General features: G+C 47.3%; 1 pseudogene across 1 annotated transcript; it reads right to left on the bottom strand.

Annotated features, from left to right (window-relative positions):
- Positions 1-3,287: 3,287 nt before the first annotated feature.
- Positions 3,288-17,586, bottom strand: LOC311126967 (NLR family CARD domain-containing protein 3-like; annotated as a pseudogene). The gene is made up of 7 exons (XR_014615284.1): positions 17,496-17,586; positions 15,182-15,250; positions 14,940-14,990; positions 13,250-14,735; positions 13,020-13,106; positions 12,741-12,908; positions 3,288-3,638 (listed from the first exon to the last, which is right to left on the bottom strand). The product of XR_014615284.1 is annotated as an NLR family CARD domain-containing protein 3-like (transcript).
- Positions 17,587-17,861: the final 275 nt, after the last annotated feature.

Raw genomic sequence — 17,861 nt, 5'->3', positions numbered from 1 at the left:
AATTAATTGGGATATGGACTCTACAAGGTGTCGAAAGCGTTCCACCGGGATGCTGGCCCATGTTGACTACAATGCTTCCCACAGTTGTGTCAAGATGGCTGGATGTCCTTTGGGTGGTGGACCATTCTTGATACACACGGGAAACTGTGAAGTGTGAAAAACCCAGCAGCGTTGCAGTTCTTGACATACTCAAACCGGTGTGCTTGGCACCTACTACCATACTCTGTTCAAAGGCACTTAAATATTTTGTCTTGCCCATTCACACAATCCAAGTCTCAATTGTCTCAAAGCTTACAAAGCTTACTTTAACCTGTCTCCTCCCCTTATTTACACTGAAGTAGATTTAATAAGTGAAATCAATAAGGGCTCATAGCTTTCACCTGGATTCACCTAGTCAGTCTATGTCATGGAATGTTTTGTACACTCAGTGTATAATCTGTTTATTCAACCCTCATCATACAGTGAGGGAAAAAAGTATTTGATCCCCTGCTGATTTTGTACGTTTGCCCACTGACAAAGACACGATCAGTCTATAATTTTAATGGTAGGTTTATTTGAGCAGTGAGAGACAGAATAACAACAACAAAATCCAGAAAAAAGCATGTCAAAAATGTTATAAATTGATTTGCATTTTAATGAGGGAAATAAGTATTTGACCCTCTGCAAAACATGACTTAGTACTTGGTGGCAAAACCCTTGTTGGCAATCAAAGAGGTCAGACATTTCTTGTAGTTGGCCACTAGGATTGCACACATCTCAGGAGGGATTATGTTCCAATCCTCTTTGCAGATCTTCTCCAAGTCATTAAGGTTTCGAAGCTGACGTTTGGCAACTCGAACCTTCAGCTCCCTCCACAGATTTTCTATGGGATTAAGGTCTGGAGACTGGCTAGGCCACTCTTCTTCTTCTTCTTGAGCCACTCCTTTGTTGCCTTGGCTGTGAGTTTTGGGTCATTGTCATGCTGGAATACCCATCCACGACCCATTTTCAATGCCCTGGCTGAGGGAAGGAGGCTCTCACCCAAGATGTGACGATACATGGCCCCGTCCATCGTCCCTTTGATGCGGTGAAGTTGTCCTGTCCCCTTAGCAGAAAAACACCCCCAAAGCATAATGTTTCCACCTTCATGTTTGACGGTGGGGATGGTGTTCTTGGGGTCATAGGCAGCATTCCTCCTCCAAACACAGCGAGTTGAGTTGATGCCAAAGAGCTCAATTTTGGTCTCATCTGACCACAATACTTTCACCCAGTTCTCCTCTGAATCATTCAGATGTTCATTGGCAAACTTCAGACAGGCCTGTATATGTGCTTTCTTGAGCAGGGGGACCTTGCGGGCGCTGCAGGATTTCAGTCCTTCACGGTGTAGTGTGTTACCAATTGTTTTCTTGGTGACTATGGTCCCAGTTGCCTTGAGATCATTGGCAAGATCCTCCCGTGTAGTCCTGGGCTGATTCCTCACCGTTCTCATGATCATTGCAACTCCACGAGGTGAGATCTTGCATGGAGCCCCAGGCCGAGGGAGATTGACAGTTCTTTTGTGTTTCTTCCATTTGCGAATAATCGCACCAACTGTTGTCACCTTCTCACCAAGCTGCTTGGCGATGGTCTTGTAGCCCATTCCAGCCTTGTGTAGGTCTACAATCTTGTCCCTGACATCCTTGGAGAGCTCTTTGGTCTTGGCCATGGTGGAGAGTTTGGAATCTGATTGATTGCTTCTGTAGACAGGTGTCTTTTATTCAGGTAACAAGCTGAGATTAGGAGCACTCCCTTTAAGAGTGTGCTCCTAATCTCAGCTCGTTACCTGTATAAAAGACACCTGGGAGCCAGAAATCTTTCTGATTGAGAGGGGGTCAAATACTTTACAAATCAATTTATAACATTTTTGACATAACACTGAGCATACTGTACATCAAAATGATCCTTTTCATGATATCTGAAAGATACTTTTGTGCAAAGTATCTAAAACAAAATAACTCAGACATTAACAGCATTTGATTGCAATCAAGCATGTATTGGAATGTTGTTTCTGTCCTCCACGACACATTATTTCACACATCACTACTATGAGGATAATTGAGGGAAGGGAGACTTTTTTGTATTCCGTTAACTATAATCATACTGTAGCTATGTTTCTGTAACGCATAGTAATAAAGTACAGTGGGGTCTGAAATTAACACCCTTGATAAAGATGATCAAAAATGTCAGTTATAAGATAAATTAAATACTGAGCTTGATTGTATGTGCCACATTTATTTTATACAATTGCTCAGAGAAAGATTGTTTAACAAGTAATACTTTTCTCAAAAAGGTAGGGATTAAAATGATTGACACCCTTGTTTTCAATACCTCACCTTGCAAGGATAACAGCACCGAGTCTTTTTCTACAATGTTTGAGTTGGAGAACACATTGGGATGGTTTTTATACCATTCTACCATACACAATCCTTCCAATCCTTGATATCCACACATATGTGGACTGCCCTCTTCAATTCAAACCACTGGTTTTCAATGGGTTTCAAATCCAGAGACAGCTGGCTATTGCAAACTGTTGATGTTGTACCCAATTAACCATTTCTTTGTGGATTTTGATGTGTGCTTGGGGTCATTCTCTTGCTGGAAGTTCCACTTGCGGCCAAGTTTGAGCCTCCTGAGTCCTGGCAGAAGCAACCAGGTTTTGGGCTAAAATGTCCTGGGTAAAGTTCTTGATGCTGTTGACTTTAACATGGGCCCCAGCACCAGTGGAAGCAAAATAGCCCCATAACATCCTCCATATTTTACAGTAGGTATGGGGTCATTTTCTGCGTATGCCTCTCATGTCAACGCCAAACCCACCACTGGTGTGCATGGCCAAAGAGCTCAATTTTCATGTCATCTGACCAAAGCACTGGTTCCAAATCAAGTAACAATGCCATTTAACAATCTCCGGGCGTTTACATTTGTTGAATGACATGAAAATAGAGCTCTTTGGCCATGCATACCAGTGCTGGGTTTCTGTCAGACTGAGAAAATGAGGAACTTTCAGAGCTGTATGTGTTAAAATTCACAAGTTACATTCAGCATGACACTAATTACTGTAAATGTATCAGATGTAACACTGTTCCACCCAAATGTTTGACACACTAACTTCCATCTAGTTTCTCAATCATTGCTCTCAGTGTCGGTGCGGTTCAGGTAATACATAATTTAACAGAAACAATGTTTATTTCACTTGCAGAGTTCCAAAATCCCACTGCAAACACTACCCAAGAGACTGGCCAAAGTACAAATAAAGGACCATTATTATGACACGTTCAGCTTTCACAGCAATGGCAGCAGCATCACTACGGCCCGATTAGAAGCGTATAAAAGGGCTAGGATTTAGGGCTATAGGCTAACTATGAGCACCGGGGCAAACTAACACAGCAGTTGATTCACTCATGGAGCGGTGGCCAATGTTCGTTGGGTTCTTTCCGAGCAATGTTTGTTCAGCTCTACCTATGTAGGGTTCGTTCATTCAGCTCTACCCGAGCAAAGGTCCTTAGTCGAGGTCTGGTTCGGTTGTCAATGGCAGGTCGCCGGCTGTCCTTCGCTCCGCACTGGCCCAGCTACGTGGTGTTGGGTGTAGCCTCTTGCAGCTGCGTCGGCCGTGTTCCCCGTGCCTGTAGTCGTGGGGGACAGAAATCATACAATTAAAGTATGTACTGGACAACAGTTCGAGTCACACACGCTGTAAATAAGCCCTTTCCTTTAGTAGTGTAGTATCTGAACATTTATAGCTTTGGCTGACATTTTCATATTGTTGGTTAAATGAACTTTGCTTTGCTGGAACATCTGGAAAGTATTACTATAGGGGCCCACTGAAACATGTTACATAAGATGGGTGTTTTGGATAGACCAATCCCTGGCCTCCACATATCCAAGTGTCCTCTGTTTCAGTGGGCCCCTATAGTAATACTTTCCAGATGTTCCAGCAAAGCAAAGTTCATTTAACCAACAATATGAAAACGTCAGCCAAAGCTATAAATGTTCAGATACTACAGTAGTGCAATAGAGAGCGTTGTATGAGTTTAGTTTTCGGTAGCCTGGCTCGGTTGTCGGTAGCTGCTTGCTGGGCTGTCTCTCGTTCTGGGTTGTAGCGTTGGGTGTAGCATCTCGTAGCTGGGTCAGACAGGCGGGTCCCCCCAGCAGGCGAACATAGAAACAGGTGCAATGATGTGGCTGTCGAGAAGTCCCCGGCTCCAATCGCGCTGAAGTTAAGTTCCTTTTAACTCTAGTTCTGGCGCATGTTTCACAATTAGTTTGGGGAAGGAGGAGGTGATAGGGAATTGGCAACAGCAGTCTCAAATCAATGCAGTCCATGCCAATCTGGGGGATCACGGCACACCATGCAAGCAAACAAATAGTTCATGCAATTCAATTTCACACACGAGAAAGGCAATTGTTGTAAACACACCACATGTCACGAATACCGCCAAGGCTGCTCCTCCTCCTTGTTCGGGCAGGCTTCGGCGTTTGTCGTCCCCGGAGTACTAGCTGCCACCGTTTGATGTTTTCGATGTTTGTTTTGTCATGTCTAGTTTAGTGCACCTGTTTCGTATTCTGTCATGATTATGTCACCTATAAGTTTCCCTGTGTTATGTTTTGTAGTTGTGTGTTATTGTTCCACATGTCGTGTGTTGATAGGTTCGGTGCCTTGGCTTTGTATAGTATTTTACGCACTACGCGTATTTCGACTCTCGTTGTTGTTTTACGCACTGCGCGTATTTTGTTCGCCTCCAGTGTTTGAGGCTGTTTATTTTGTGTCTATTTACAAGTATTAGTAAAGTCGTCTTGACTTATCCTCTGTGTCCTGCGATTGACTCAACCACCGCATCCACATCAGCACATATCTGACAGAATAACACACCTTTACACTATGGAGTCAGCAGGAGCAGCGGCGGGAACCGAGTCGCTGGAGGATCGGGTCAGCTGCCAGGACGCCAGGATCCAGCAACTCGGATCCGCCATGCAAGAAGTAATGGACACCCTGCGCCGATGGGAGAGAGGAGGCTTGCCCACACCTCCTCCTACCTTACCACCACCATCGGCCAGCCCCACCATACCAGCTCCGGAGTCCAGTGGGATTCGGCTCTCGCTCCCGAGGGCATATGATGGCACCGCAGCCGGGTGTCAGGGGTTCCTCCTTCAAGTGGAGCTCTACCTGGCAACCATACACCCGGCGCCCTCGGGATACGAGAGCGTTTCCGCCCTCATCTCCTGTCTCTCCGGCAAGGCGTTGGAGTGGGCCAATGCCGAATGGAGGGGAATAGACGCCGCCACCATCAGTTACGCAGAGTTCTCCCGCCGCTTCAGGGCTGTTTTCGATCATCCCCCTGAGGGTAAAGCGGCGGGGGAGCGTCTGTTCCACCTTCGACAGGGGAAGAGGAGCGCACAGGAGTTCGCCCTGGACTTCCGGACTCTAGCGGCGGATGCGGGGTGGAATGAGAGGGCCCTCATCGACCACTATCGGTGCAGCCTGCGTGAGGACGTTCGACGAGAGTTGGCCTGCAGGGACACCAATCTCACCTTCGACCAGTTGGTGGACATGTCAATCCGTCTGGATACCCTGCTGGCCACCCGCGGACGTCCAGAGTTGGGGCCGTCCATTCCATCCCCCAGCACCTCCGAGCCGAGCCCTATGGAGCTCGGGGGTGCTGGCGCTAGAGAGAGGAGGAGAGAGATTCCGAGGGAGGCCGTCCCCTGCACCAACTGTGGTCGTAGAGGACACACTGCGGCTAGGTGCTGGGGAGGGTCTCCAGGGGTTCGAGGCAACAGGTCGCGCACTGGGGAGTCATTCCAGGTGAGTAGGCGCCCAACTCACCCAGAGCTCTCTGTTGTTCACTTTTGTATACCTGTAGTATTTCCTCAGGTTGCATCTCAGTCCCAGCATAAGGCGCTAGTCGATTCAGGCGCAGCTGGGAATTTCATTGATCGTAATTTTTGTGTGAGGTTAGGGATTCCCCTCCTGCCCGTTGATGCACCCTTTCCTATCCATGCCCTAGATAGCCGTCCGTTGGGATCTGGGTTGATTAGGGAGGTCACAGCGCCACTTAAGATGAGGACGCAGGGGGGTCATGAAGAGATTATTCAGTTGTATCTGATCGACTCTCCTGCCTATCCCGTTGTACTGGGGCTTCCTTGGTTAATTGCCCATGATCCCACCATTTCGTGGCAACAGAGGGCTCTCAAGGAGTGGTCTGACCAGTGTGTCGGGTGATGTTTAGGTGTTTCCGTAGGGGCGACCACGGTGGAGAGTCCGAACCAGGTGCCCGCAATGCACATTCCCCCCGAGTATGAGGATTTGGCACTCGTGTTCAGCAAGACTAGGGCGACGCGATTGCCACCTCATAGACGGGGAGATTGTGCAATAGACCTCCTGGCAGGTGTGGCACTTCCGCGGAGCCATGTGTATCCCTTGTCTCAAGAGGAGACGGCGGCTATGGAGACATACATAGCCGAGTCTCTGAGACAGGGATACATACGGCCCTCCACTTCCCCTGTGTCTTCGAGTTTCTTTTTTGTGAAGAAAAAGGATGGAGGGTTGCGCCCGTGTATTGATTACCGTAATCTCAATCAGATCACTGTTAAATACAGTTATCCTCTTCCTCTGATTGCGAGTATGACGGAAACATTACGCGGAGCACGTTTCTTCACAAAACTGGATCTCAGGAGCGCTTACAACTTGGTGCGCATTAGGGAGGGAGATGAATGGAAGACAGCATTTAGTACCACCTCGGGTCATTATGAGTATCTCGTCATGCCATACGGGTTAATGAATGCTCCTTCAGTCTTCCAATCCTTTGTGGACGAGATCTTCCGGGACTTGCATGGGCAGGGTGTGGTAGTATACATTGACGACATTCTAGTGTACTCTTCTACACGAGCCGAGCATGTAGCCCTGGTACGCCGAGTGTTGGGTAGGCTGTTGGAGCATGACTTGTATGTCAAGGCAGAGAAATGTCTGTTTTTCCAGGAGTCCATCTCCTTCTTGGGTCATCGGTTGTCCGCGTCAGGGGTGGAGATGGAGATTGACCGTGTGTCAGCCGTGCGTAATTGGCAGACTCCAACCACTGTTAAAGAGGTGCAACGGTTTTTGGGTTTTGCCAATTACTACCGGAGGTTTATCCGGGGTTTTGGACAGGTGGCAGCTCCCATCACTTCCTTGCTGAAGGGGGGCCCGGTGCGTTTGCAGTGGTCGGCTGAGGCGGACAGGGCGTTTGATAAACTGAAGGACCTGTTCACCTCGGCTCCGGTGCTAGCGCATCCGGACCCCGCTTTAGCGTTCCAAGTGGAGGTGGACGCGTCAGAGGCCGGTATTGGGGCAGTATTGTCTCAACGCTCAGGCACGCCTCCTAAACTCCGGCCCTGCGCTTTTTATTCTAAAAAACTCAGCCCGGCGGAACGAAATTATGACGTAGGGGACAGGGAGCTGCTAGCCGTAGTTCAGGCCCTAAAGGTGTGGAGGCATTGGCTTGAGGGGGCTCAACACCCTTTTCTCATTCTGACTGACCATCGTAACCTGGAGTACATCCGGGCAGCTAGGAGACTGAACCCTCGTCAGGCTAGGTGGAACATGTTTCTGACCCGGTTTGTTTTTAAGCTTACTTACATCCCAGGGTCCCAGAACGGTAAGGCAGACACCCTGTCCCGGCGGTATGACACAGAGGAGAGGTCCATTGAGCCCACTCCCATACTGCCAGAGTCTTGTCTGGTGGCACCGGTGGTGTGGGAGATCGATGCGGAAATCGAGCGGGCGTTACGCACCCTCCTCTGGACATCCAGGTATTGGCTGGACAGTGCACTGCCTTAGTGTTAAGTACTGGTGGCCAACATTGGCTAGGGACGTGAGGGTTTATGTCTCCTCCTGCTCAGTGTGCGCTCAGTGTAAGGCGCCTAGACACCTGCCCAGGGGGAAGTTACAGCTCCTGCCCGTTCCACAACGGCCGTGGTCTCACCTCTCGGTAGACTTTGTCACTGACCTACCCCCCTCCCAGGAGAACACCACTATTCTGGTCATTGTGGATCGGTTCTCTAAGGCCTGTCGTCTCATCCCAATGCCGGGTCTCCCTACTGCCCTACAGACCGCTGAGGGTTTGTTTACCCACGTCTTCCGGCACTACGGGGTTAGTGTCCGATATAGTGTCCGATTGTCACGCCCTGGCTCTGGGGACACTGTTATGTTGAGCCAGGGTGTGTAGATCTATGTATTTCATTTCTATGTTGGCCAGTGTGGTTCTCAATCAGAGGCAATGAGTGTCAGCTGTGGCTGGTTGTCTCTGATTGGGAACCACATTTATACAGGCTGTTTGCCCACAGTGGTTGTGGGATCTTGTTTCTAGTTGGTTTGTGTTAGACCGTGAACTGTCACGTTATCGTTTTGTTGTTTTTGATCGTGTCTCTAAATAAAGAGTATGTTTGCCTGCAACGCTGCGCCTTGGTCCTCCTCTGTATACGACGATCGTGACACCGATCGAGGTCCCCAATTCACCTCTAGAGTCTGGAGAGCGTTCATGGAACGTTTGGGGGTCTCGGTTTGCCTTACCTCGGGTTTTCACCCTGAGAGTAATGGGCAGGTGGAGAGAGTGAACCAGGATGTGGGTAGGTTTCTGAGATCGTATTGCCAGGACCGGCATGAGGAGTGGTCGGGGTATATCCCTTGGGCAGAGATTGCCCAGAACTCTCTTCGCCACGCCTCTACTAACCTGACCCCTTTCCAGTGTGTGTTAGGGTATCAGCCGGTTCTGGCACCATGGCATCAGAGCCAGATCGAGGCTCCTGCGGTGGATGAGTGGTTTCGGCGCTTGGAGGAGACGTGGAACGCTGCACACGTCCATCTGCAGCGGGCTATCCGTAGACAGAAGGCAAGCGCCGATCTCCACCGCAGTGAGGGTCCAGTGTACGCACCTGGAGATCGAGTCTGGCTCTCGACTCGAAACCTGCCCCTTCGCCTGCCCTGCCGGAAGCTGGGTCGGCGGTTTGTGGGGCCATTTAAAGTCCTGAGGAGATTGAACGAGGTATGCTACAAGTTACAACTGCCTAATGATTATCACATTAACCCCTCGTTCCATGTGTCTCTCCTCAGGCCGGTGGTAGCTGGCCCACTCCAGGACAGTGAGATAAGAGAGACTCCTCCGCCCCCACTGGACATCGAGGGGGCTCCGGCGTACTCAGTCCGGTCCATCGTGGATTCGAGACGTCGGATGAGGGGTCTACAATATCTCGTGGAGTGGGAGGGGTACGGTCCGGAGGAACGGTGCTGGGTGCCTAGGAGGGACATTTTAGATCCCTCCCTCCTGACGGAGTTCCACCGTAATCATCCCACGCGCCCTGCTCCGCGTCCTCCTGGCCGTCCCCGAGGCCGTCAAGGGGGGGGTACTGTCACGAATACCGCCGAGGCTGCTCCTCCTCCTTGTTCGGGCAGGCTTCGGCGTTCGTCGTCCCCGGAGTACTAGCTGCCACCGTTTGATGTTTTCGATGTTTGTTTTGTCATGTCTAGTTTAGTGCACCTGTTTCGTATTCTGTCATGATTATGTCACCTATAAGTTTCCCTGCGTTATGTTTTGTAGTTGTGTGTTATTGTTCCACATGTCGTGTGTTGATAGGTTCGGTGCCTTGGCTTTGTATAGTATTTTACGCATTACGCGTATTTCGACTCTCGTTGTTGTTTTACGCACTGTGCGTATTTTGTTCGCCTCCAGTGTTTGAGGCCGTTTATTTTGTGTCTATTTACAAGTATTAGTAAAGTCGTCTTGACTTATCCTCTGTGTCCTGCGATTGACTCAACCACCGCATCCACATCAGCACATATCTGACACCACATGCGATTAGAAGGCAATAAAATAGGCATGATAAGAAATAATAAGACCTGCTGATACGTAATATATACTGAACAAAAATATAAATGCAACATGCAACTATTTCAAAGATTTGACTGAGTTACAGTTCATATAAGGAAATCAGTCAAATGAAAGACAAAACTGCACATTTTAAAGTCGCCTTTTATTGTCCACAGCACAAGGTGTATGTAATGATCATGCAGTTTAATCAGCTTATTGATATGCCACACCTGTCAGGTGGATGGACTATCTTGGGAAAGGAGAAACGCTCACTAACAGGGATGTAAACACATTTGTGCACAGAATTTGAGCGAAATAAGCTTTTAGTGCCTATGGAAAATGTACACTTTACATGTTGCGTTTATATTTTTGTTCAGTGTAAAAAGAATGGCAGTCTAGTTTAGTAAGAGTCACTGTCACTTGTGACATTTATTCTGAAATTACAGAATTTCTGAATATCTACATTATGATTGGCTGTAATTTCTACAACTCCCAGCTCCATCTCCACACCCCATTTAGACTTGAACAGACATCTCAGTTTGTGGATAACCTATGCTTCTCATGGACCAAAAGGGTACGTGAAGTCATCTCACTCCAGCCAGATGAGTGGGGGTGTTCAAAAGCTCCAGGATCTTGATCTCCAGTTCCTGTGTTCTCTCCTTCCCCTCCCTCCCCATTCTCCCCACCTGCTCCCACCCTCAGCCCCTTCAGGACGGACTGTAGGGCATCTGCGTTCTTCACTGAGTCCATCTGGTCCCGGTCATCCCGTATCTCCTCTACCCAATCCAGGTAGGCCTTTAGCAGTCCTAGGTCGTCCACAAAGTTCCCAATGATCCGGAGCCCCGGCCGTCGATGCTCCAGCTCCCTCAGCCTCCTCTTCCCCACCTCCCCAATGTCATTTCCCACGATGCTGGGAAGGAGAAAATTATAATAACAGGTCAGACAGGATATTATCATAGCAACAACTGTGAAATACACTAGATGGCAGTATGTCAACGCCCATTGTAACTTCAGAGAAAACCTTCAACGTCAGATCAAAGTGAATTTGTCACGTGCACAGTATACAGCAGATGTAAACAGTACAGTGAAATGCTTACTTGCAAGCTTTTCCTCAACAATGCAGTAATACTAAGCAGTGGCGGCTCCTGAAAAAATTCTCAGGAGGGGCAATTTTTCTGATGATTTAGGTGACCTACACACATTTTAAAAAAGATATGTCCAGCAACAACATGAAGACAGGGGCAGCATATAAGTCAATACCAGAAGCATTTATTGACTGATCTGGGGAGATGGATTCCAGTTTCTGTGACAGATTATAAATAATCTCTGATGCCTTTGTTATATTAGCTTTTGGTTGAATGTACTGTCGTAGTAAATATATAATGTTATAGCTTGGTCTGACTAAAATCTTGTGCATGACCCATTTTGTGTTGGGCGTTTGTTTTCAATCAATGCTGTTCCTATCCTATAACAATGGACAAAAGAGTCCTATCTTGTCAGCCTTGTCAGCAGGTGGCCAAGGACAACACCCACGCCATAGGTCTCTCAGTTCTTCCAACTCACGAGTTCTTGCTCTGAGGACACACACACACACACACACACACACACACACACACACACATCATCACTGATAACACACACACACACACACATCATCACTGTTAAACACACACACACACACACACAAAAATCCCCTCTCTTTAGGCTGAACATTTGAAGACAGAGAACCCGACTCAGAGCCAATGCAACAGTGGAGGGGACCTCGCCCAACTCATCAGGACCAATCAGAAGATCAGAACTACTAGATTCAACCTACATCATTTATTGTATAAAATGTCTGCACACAATGTTTTCGGGGCTCTCTTCAGATAGCTCCCTAAGAGTTTGACGAACGAGTCCGTGCACGCGATTCCAGATATCTTTACCTCTGAATAAACTGCCTTTATTATACCATATCCACCCTGTCCAAAGTCTCTACTTGGTCTCAGTTCTCCAGTAAACTTGTGATTATCAACAGTACACAACGGTAACAAACAATTGGGGGAACTCACGGGGCAGATAGTAAGGTCGCAGTGACACAGAAAGCAGTTCAATGTCGGGGGTACAGAGTCGCTCTCTTACCAGGATCGATTTTCCCTGTGACTGTGTCAGATCGCGGTCCGCTCTGACCAGGGTGAAGCCGGCCGGCTCCACTTCTCTGTCCGGGACTCTGTCATCCAGCCAAGTCTCCCAGCTGTATTTGATTCCGCTGCCAGCAGCGTTTTCATTATTTAGTCCGTTCGTAGCGGGTATGTACACGATCAACAAGATCAGTCCAAAACCCACCACTGGAAATCCATGGTTGGCAGAATGTTTGTAAACTAAGTGTACAAATTAAAAACATAAAATAACGCCACTAAGTGTACAAATTAAAAACATAAGATAACGCCACACTGCAGGTCGCAACAGAGACGCTGCTAGCCGCTATTTTCTTAGTTACGTTCATGGTTACGTCACGTATGACGAAAGCGCGTAAGTGCAAGCCCACAGACACCCATAGAGATTGTATTGAAAGCTTTGAAATTTGAAAAAAATAGATTTTACATGGGAGTCTATGACAGACTTCTGGGCGATTTTCAACATGACTGAAATCGCCCCAAAAACGGGCGGGGCCATTTGAAGCACGACTTTAGCCTGATTTGACATTTAGTGGCAGTCAGATCAGATTAGAACACTGATAACTACTGTTGCCGTGATATAATTGATTAGAAAAAAAATCCCTTCCTTTTCCCGTTTGGCAGTGCGTCGCCCATATCGCCCTATTGAACACACCGCCCCTGATACTAAGTCAGATAAAATAAATAATTCAAAAAAAGATAATACATCTCCCTCTCGTCTTTCTCTTACGTCAGCGTTTTCAGAGAGGTGTTCTTGCTGAGGCAGTTGACAATGTTCTCTGTTCCTCTCTCTGTGATGCCAGTGATGTCCAAGTAGAGTTCCTCCAGTGTAGTGTTCTGCTCCAGGGCATTCCACAGCTCCAGAACCCCTTCCGGACCCAAGTTGTTACCACACATACTGTACAAAGTAGAGGAATCAAGAGTTTAGTGTGAGAAAGAGGCACTATGAAACAGTGTTAGACATGCATTTATGTTATTTTCAGAGATTGTTATTTTCAGAGTCACTTACAACAGCTTCTTCACCTGACAGTCGTTTGATTTCAACACTGCAGATTGCAGGATGGCTGCCTCCCTTTCCAGACAGTTATACCGTAGACTGAGAAAAAAAACAAATTATAGTTACCTACATTAATGAGTTAATTGCTATACTTCTCCTCAGCTGGTCCCTGTGAATGATCAAACATTTGCAACAGGTGGTGCAGAGCTGTGTCCCACAAGAAAAATGCTATGAATACTCACTAAAGAGATTCACAGCGGTGCAATATTGGAACTAGCCTGCTAAGACCTCTGTTTCTGATATTGGAGTATCCCAGGTTGAGCTCCTCAAGCCTATGTGGGGAGAACTGCAACACGTAATGTAACGCTGCACAGTCCACCACGCTCAGCTTCATCTTGAACAGGTTCAGACTCCGGATCTCTGGTGCTGCCCTGCTGGTGACTTCCTTCATGTGCAGCTCCATCAGACAGTGGAGCAGGTTCAGCGCCGTCTGGTTGGCTAGCTGCCTACCCTTAAACTGGTTCTGGAACCAGATACCCAGCCTGGCGGGGATATCCTCCCCCTCCATGCCCACCTCCAGAGGGGCCAGCACCAGCCCACCCAACTGCCCCCCAGCCTGGTCCGGAGAAGCCCCATGAAGAAGCGAGTGAACATTTGCAGGTTTTCCACCCTAGTCTGGTCCAGGTGGAGGTCTTGGCTCAGTAGGGGAGTTGGGGAGGTGGAAGGTGGGGGGATCTCACCAAAGCACCAGAAGTCCTTTGTAAACAGGTAGCAGTAGTAAACCTCGCTGACTGTCCTAGGTGGATTCAACTCTAGAGACCGTGAGTCACCATCTTCCTGACTGGAAAAGAACTCGGCCAAGGCGGTGCAGATGATATAGCAATAGAGAGGGATGAAGGAGAGCACAAAGAGGTTGTCATTGTCCAGGATGTAGTTGTACACCTTCTCAGACACCTTGGGGTCCTTGTAGAACTTGAAGGTGTACTCCTTCACCTGGTCCTCCTCGAAGCCCAGGACCACGCAGCAACGCTGGAAGAACCGCTTAGGAGTGTCCGTGGAAGGCCTGGATGTCAGGATGACCGAGGATCCTGGGAGTAGACTCCCCTTGATCAACGCCATTATCAGCTCTGATACGGGCACCTTGGAGTCCACGCTGATGTCCCTGTCAGGAGCGTTCCAGTCCAGTTGGTATTTAAACTCGTCCAGCCCATCCAGAATGAAAGCAAGGAACCTGGCAAGGCCAGAAGCTCTGGCAGAACCGCCTTAAAGTAGCGGAAGCGGTATCCAAGCAGGTCCAGTAAGCTCAGAGGGGCTTTGATCAGGTTCAGCTAGCGGAAGCGGAGGTCGAACACACAGGTGAACTCACGCATGTGCTTCCCCAGCGCCCACTCATAGACCAGCCTCTGCACTGCCACGCTCTTGCCGATGCCAGCGATGCCCTTCAACTTTACCCGCTTCGGGTGGCGCCCTGTGGTGCCTTGGGGGCTCAGGAGGTGGCGAGGGCAGATGCGTTGGCAGGCCTGGTGGGCGTAGATGCGTGCCCGTCGACCGGCCAGGGTGAAGTACTCATGCTGGCTGCTGTCAAATGACTCGTTGTCCTCGGTCACGAAGAGATCAGTGTATCGGATCTCAATGTGAGAAGCAGAGTTGGAGGCCCTCCCCCTTCTGCGTAAGATGTAAGTCGTTCCGTACGTTCCAGAAGGGTATTTTTGTGAGCTGAAAGGGGAACTGCAATAAAAGAGAGGCAAGTAAATTACACGCAACATGGACATTCATACCTAACACATTACAATAAGATACTCAAGTCATATCTAGGGCAAATGTTGCTGTAATTTGTGAATCATAATGTCTTTATCATCAAATATTGATTCAACAATTAATTCAAGTTCAGTGCTACACAGTTTGGTCCAACTCTTAACGTTATCAACCTACCTCTGAGATGAGAAGATTTTACACTCCGCTGAGGCTTCAACTCTTCCTCAACTAAATTATCAAGACAACAATTTGAATTATACATTTGACACATTTGAAAGATACATTTTTCCCACCTGGGGATTGAATACATTTAATTGTGTGATATTACTGATGTGTCAGTTGGGCACACTAGAAAGCATGTTAGTGATAATTGATTCCTATCTTTAATATTGATGATGGATGATAATGGAATTCATTACCTTTGACCTCAGTGGTCACAGTGAATTTGCCTTTGAACAGTTTTGAAATGGGGCTTTTTGGCTTCTTCTCTATAGAGATGAGAGAGGAAAAAAATGCATAGATGCAAACTAGAAAAACATAACTAGGCATCAGGTGAGATGTTGTCCCAGACTTTGTTGATAATGGACTACAGGGAAAGGTATTTGACACTATCTGCACTTCCACCTAAGACTTACCGCACACCAGTGTGTCGCCAGTGTTTTATGTTAATGTAAGCTCGAGTGTAATTGTGTTTCCATCAGGAGTGTGACTCTAAAGACTTGGGGCGAGCAGAATCAACAACCTCTGCATCATCAAGACAGTTGCTTTGTGAGAAGAAGTTAAAGTTCACAGTTAGCAATTGTTATGTAAATGCGAGCTGAAAAGTACCAGTGTTCTGACATTGGCCCCAAGTCAGAGCATGTCCGCCGGAGCCATGGCCCAGTGAGACACGGGTGCCGGTCTGCGTAGATGGAAACAGAACATTTTGAGCCTTTTGGGTAAAACACCAGGGTAAATCTCAGATGGAAACTCAACAGAATGTTTTATCACATTGACAGAGTATTTTATTGACTACTATATACAGGCTAAAATGAATTACTTTTCTATTGCTGTTCAAGGATAAGCATGTATGCAAACCGCTTGCCAGTCCAATCTGCAGTAGTTAAGACCTTGGCAAGACATTAGAGGATTTGCCACAGTCCAGTGAATCCCTGAATTGACTCTGTTAATCATTTCCACATAACGTTCAATAAGTCTGTCACGCCCTGACTCTGGGGACTCGTATTTGTTGAGTCAGGGTGTGTATTTTCTATTATGTGTAGATCTATGTTGGCCGGTGTGGTTCCCAATCAGAGGCAGCTGTAGCTCGTTGTCTCTGATTGGGGACCATACTTAGGCAGCCTATTGGCACTAGTGGGTTGTGGGATCTTGTTCCGTGTTAAGGTGTGGTGTGGTGTGGTGTGGTGTGGTGTGGTGTGGTGTGGTGTGGTGTGGTGTGGTGTGGTGTGGTGTGGTGTGGTGTGGTGTGGTGTGGTGTGGTGCGGTGCCTTGGACTTAATCTCTCCTAGCAGAGGTTGGTTTGGACCTGTTTAATCTCTCCTAGCTGGGATTGGTTTGGACCTGTTTCGTTTTGTTTGTTATTTTGTCGTTGTGTTTGATATTTAATAAACATGTACGCATATCACGCTGCGCCTTGGTCCGTCCCGTCTGTAAGCGATCGTGACAAAGTCAATCTGACATATTTCTTCTTTATCAGCTCTTTCACTTCGCATTCAGTCACAATAAATTCATGAATTTGCCCGTTTTTCAGCATCAGGTTTGGCTCACACTGCCAATATGGGGCGTGGGAAAGTACCCCGGCGTCACATAGCCAGCGTAGTAGGGGGGCCGGGTGGACATGGGTCCACTCCAGGAGCACATCCCGCTGGGAGCGCAGGAGCTGCTGGGCTGCAAATATGTTAGTATATGGTTATGAATTAATGATGATTATGAATTGCATTTATTTACTGTATATTGCACCATTCATTAGGTTGCAAAGTACTTTATATTGTACTAATTATATTGTACTAATAAGAAGACCGGGGAGAACAACTGCCCCCTCTCATTGAAGCCACGGCAGTTCAAGCCTGACAGCGATACTGCAGGCATTGGTTGCAGAAAACAGGATCCCCAACTATAGTGAATGGAAAAATGACAATCTTTGTATAAATGTTTTGAAGACCATCATGGTATCAATAATTGCATCTAATACACCAGATGTATGTCCTTGAACAGATTTTTTTTTTTAAATGCACACAGAAGAAGTTGCTAATGGCAGCCTGCAGTACCCCGGTCGGCCTTACATTTAAGTTATTCTATGAGACGGGGAAGCAGTGACCTAGCCTGCAACATCACTTCCTGGAGTAGCTCAAACTGCGCATGTTATGTCTCCATGAGACTCCATCCTAACCTACTTCATTTGGCTTCAATGTGCTATTGAGTCTTCACATATGAATGAATGGTGTCATGTGATCGATTGTTTTGTCCATTCATATACTGTGTACAATCATTGAAGAAGACCAGCTAGTTAGCGCTACAGCACATCCTATATGAAAATAATCCCAAGTGAGAGAGAATTCAGAGCTTATATGGATCCTTATACAGTACATTCTAATTGCATAACAAAAAAGTTGGTTATTGACTTTGTAGGACAAAACATCCACACCCAGTATACAAAGCCAAAAACCGTGAGGTACAAAAAACAGCAAGAGACTTGGTACAAACACTCTTCAAGCATTACGTAAGAACCCTTACCTGAACAGAAGATATTCTTACATTCACTATTGCAACCTTCAATCTTGCACATTCTTTTGACCAAATACTGTTGACTGTATGCAGGGATTACCTGTTGGATGGCAGGAATGGGAGTGACATGCTCAGAACTACGATAACAGAGCAGGTCAGGGAGTCCATAGTCCACAGTTCAATCATGTGTCTAGGAACCTGTTTTATCACTGTATTATTGGGTCAAATAGACTGCTTCTCAAGGCTATGATAACACTACCCATATGGAAGCGATATAGAAGCATTTAACAAGATTCTTATAAGTTCTACCTGGAACTTGTATGTAACATGTATGGCAGCAAATACACTTACATGATTCATAGAAGATTCTTGTAA

Source organism: Coregonus lavaretus, assembly GCF_964263955.1.
Source record: "Coregonus lavaretus genome assembly, chromosome: 3".
Lineage (NCBI taxonomy): Eukaryota > Metazoa > Chordata > Actinopteri > Salmoniformes > Salmonidae > Coregonus > Coregonus lavaretus.
This window is presented reverse-complemented; position numbering and strand designations above follow the sequence as displayed.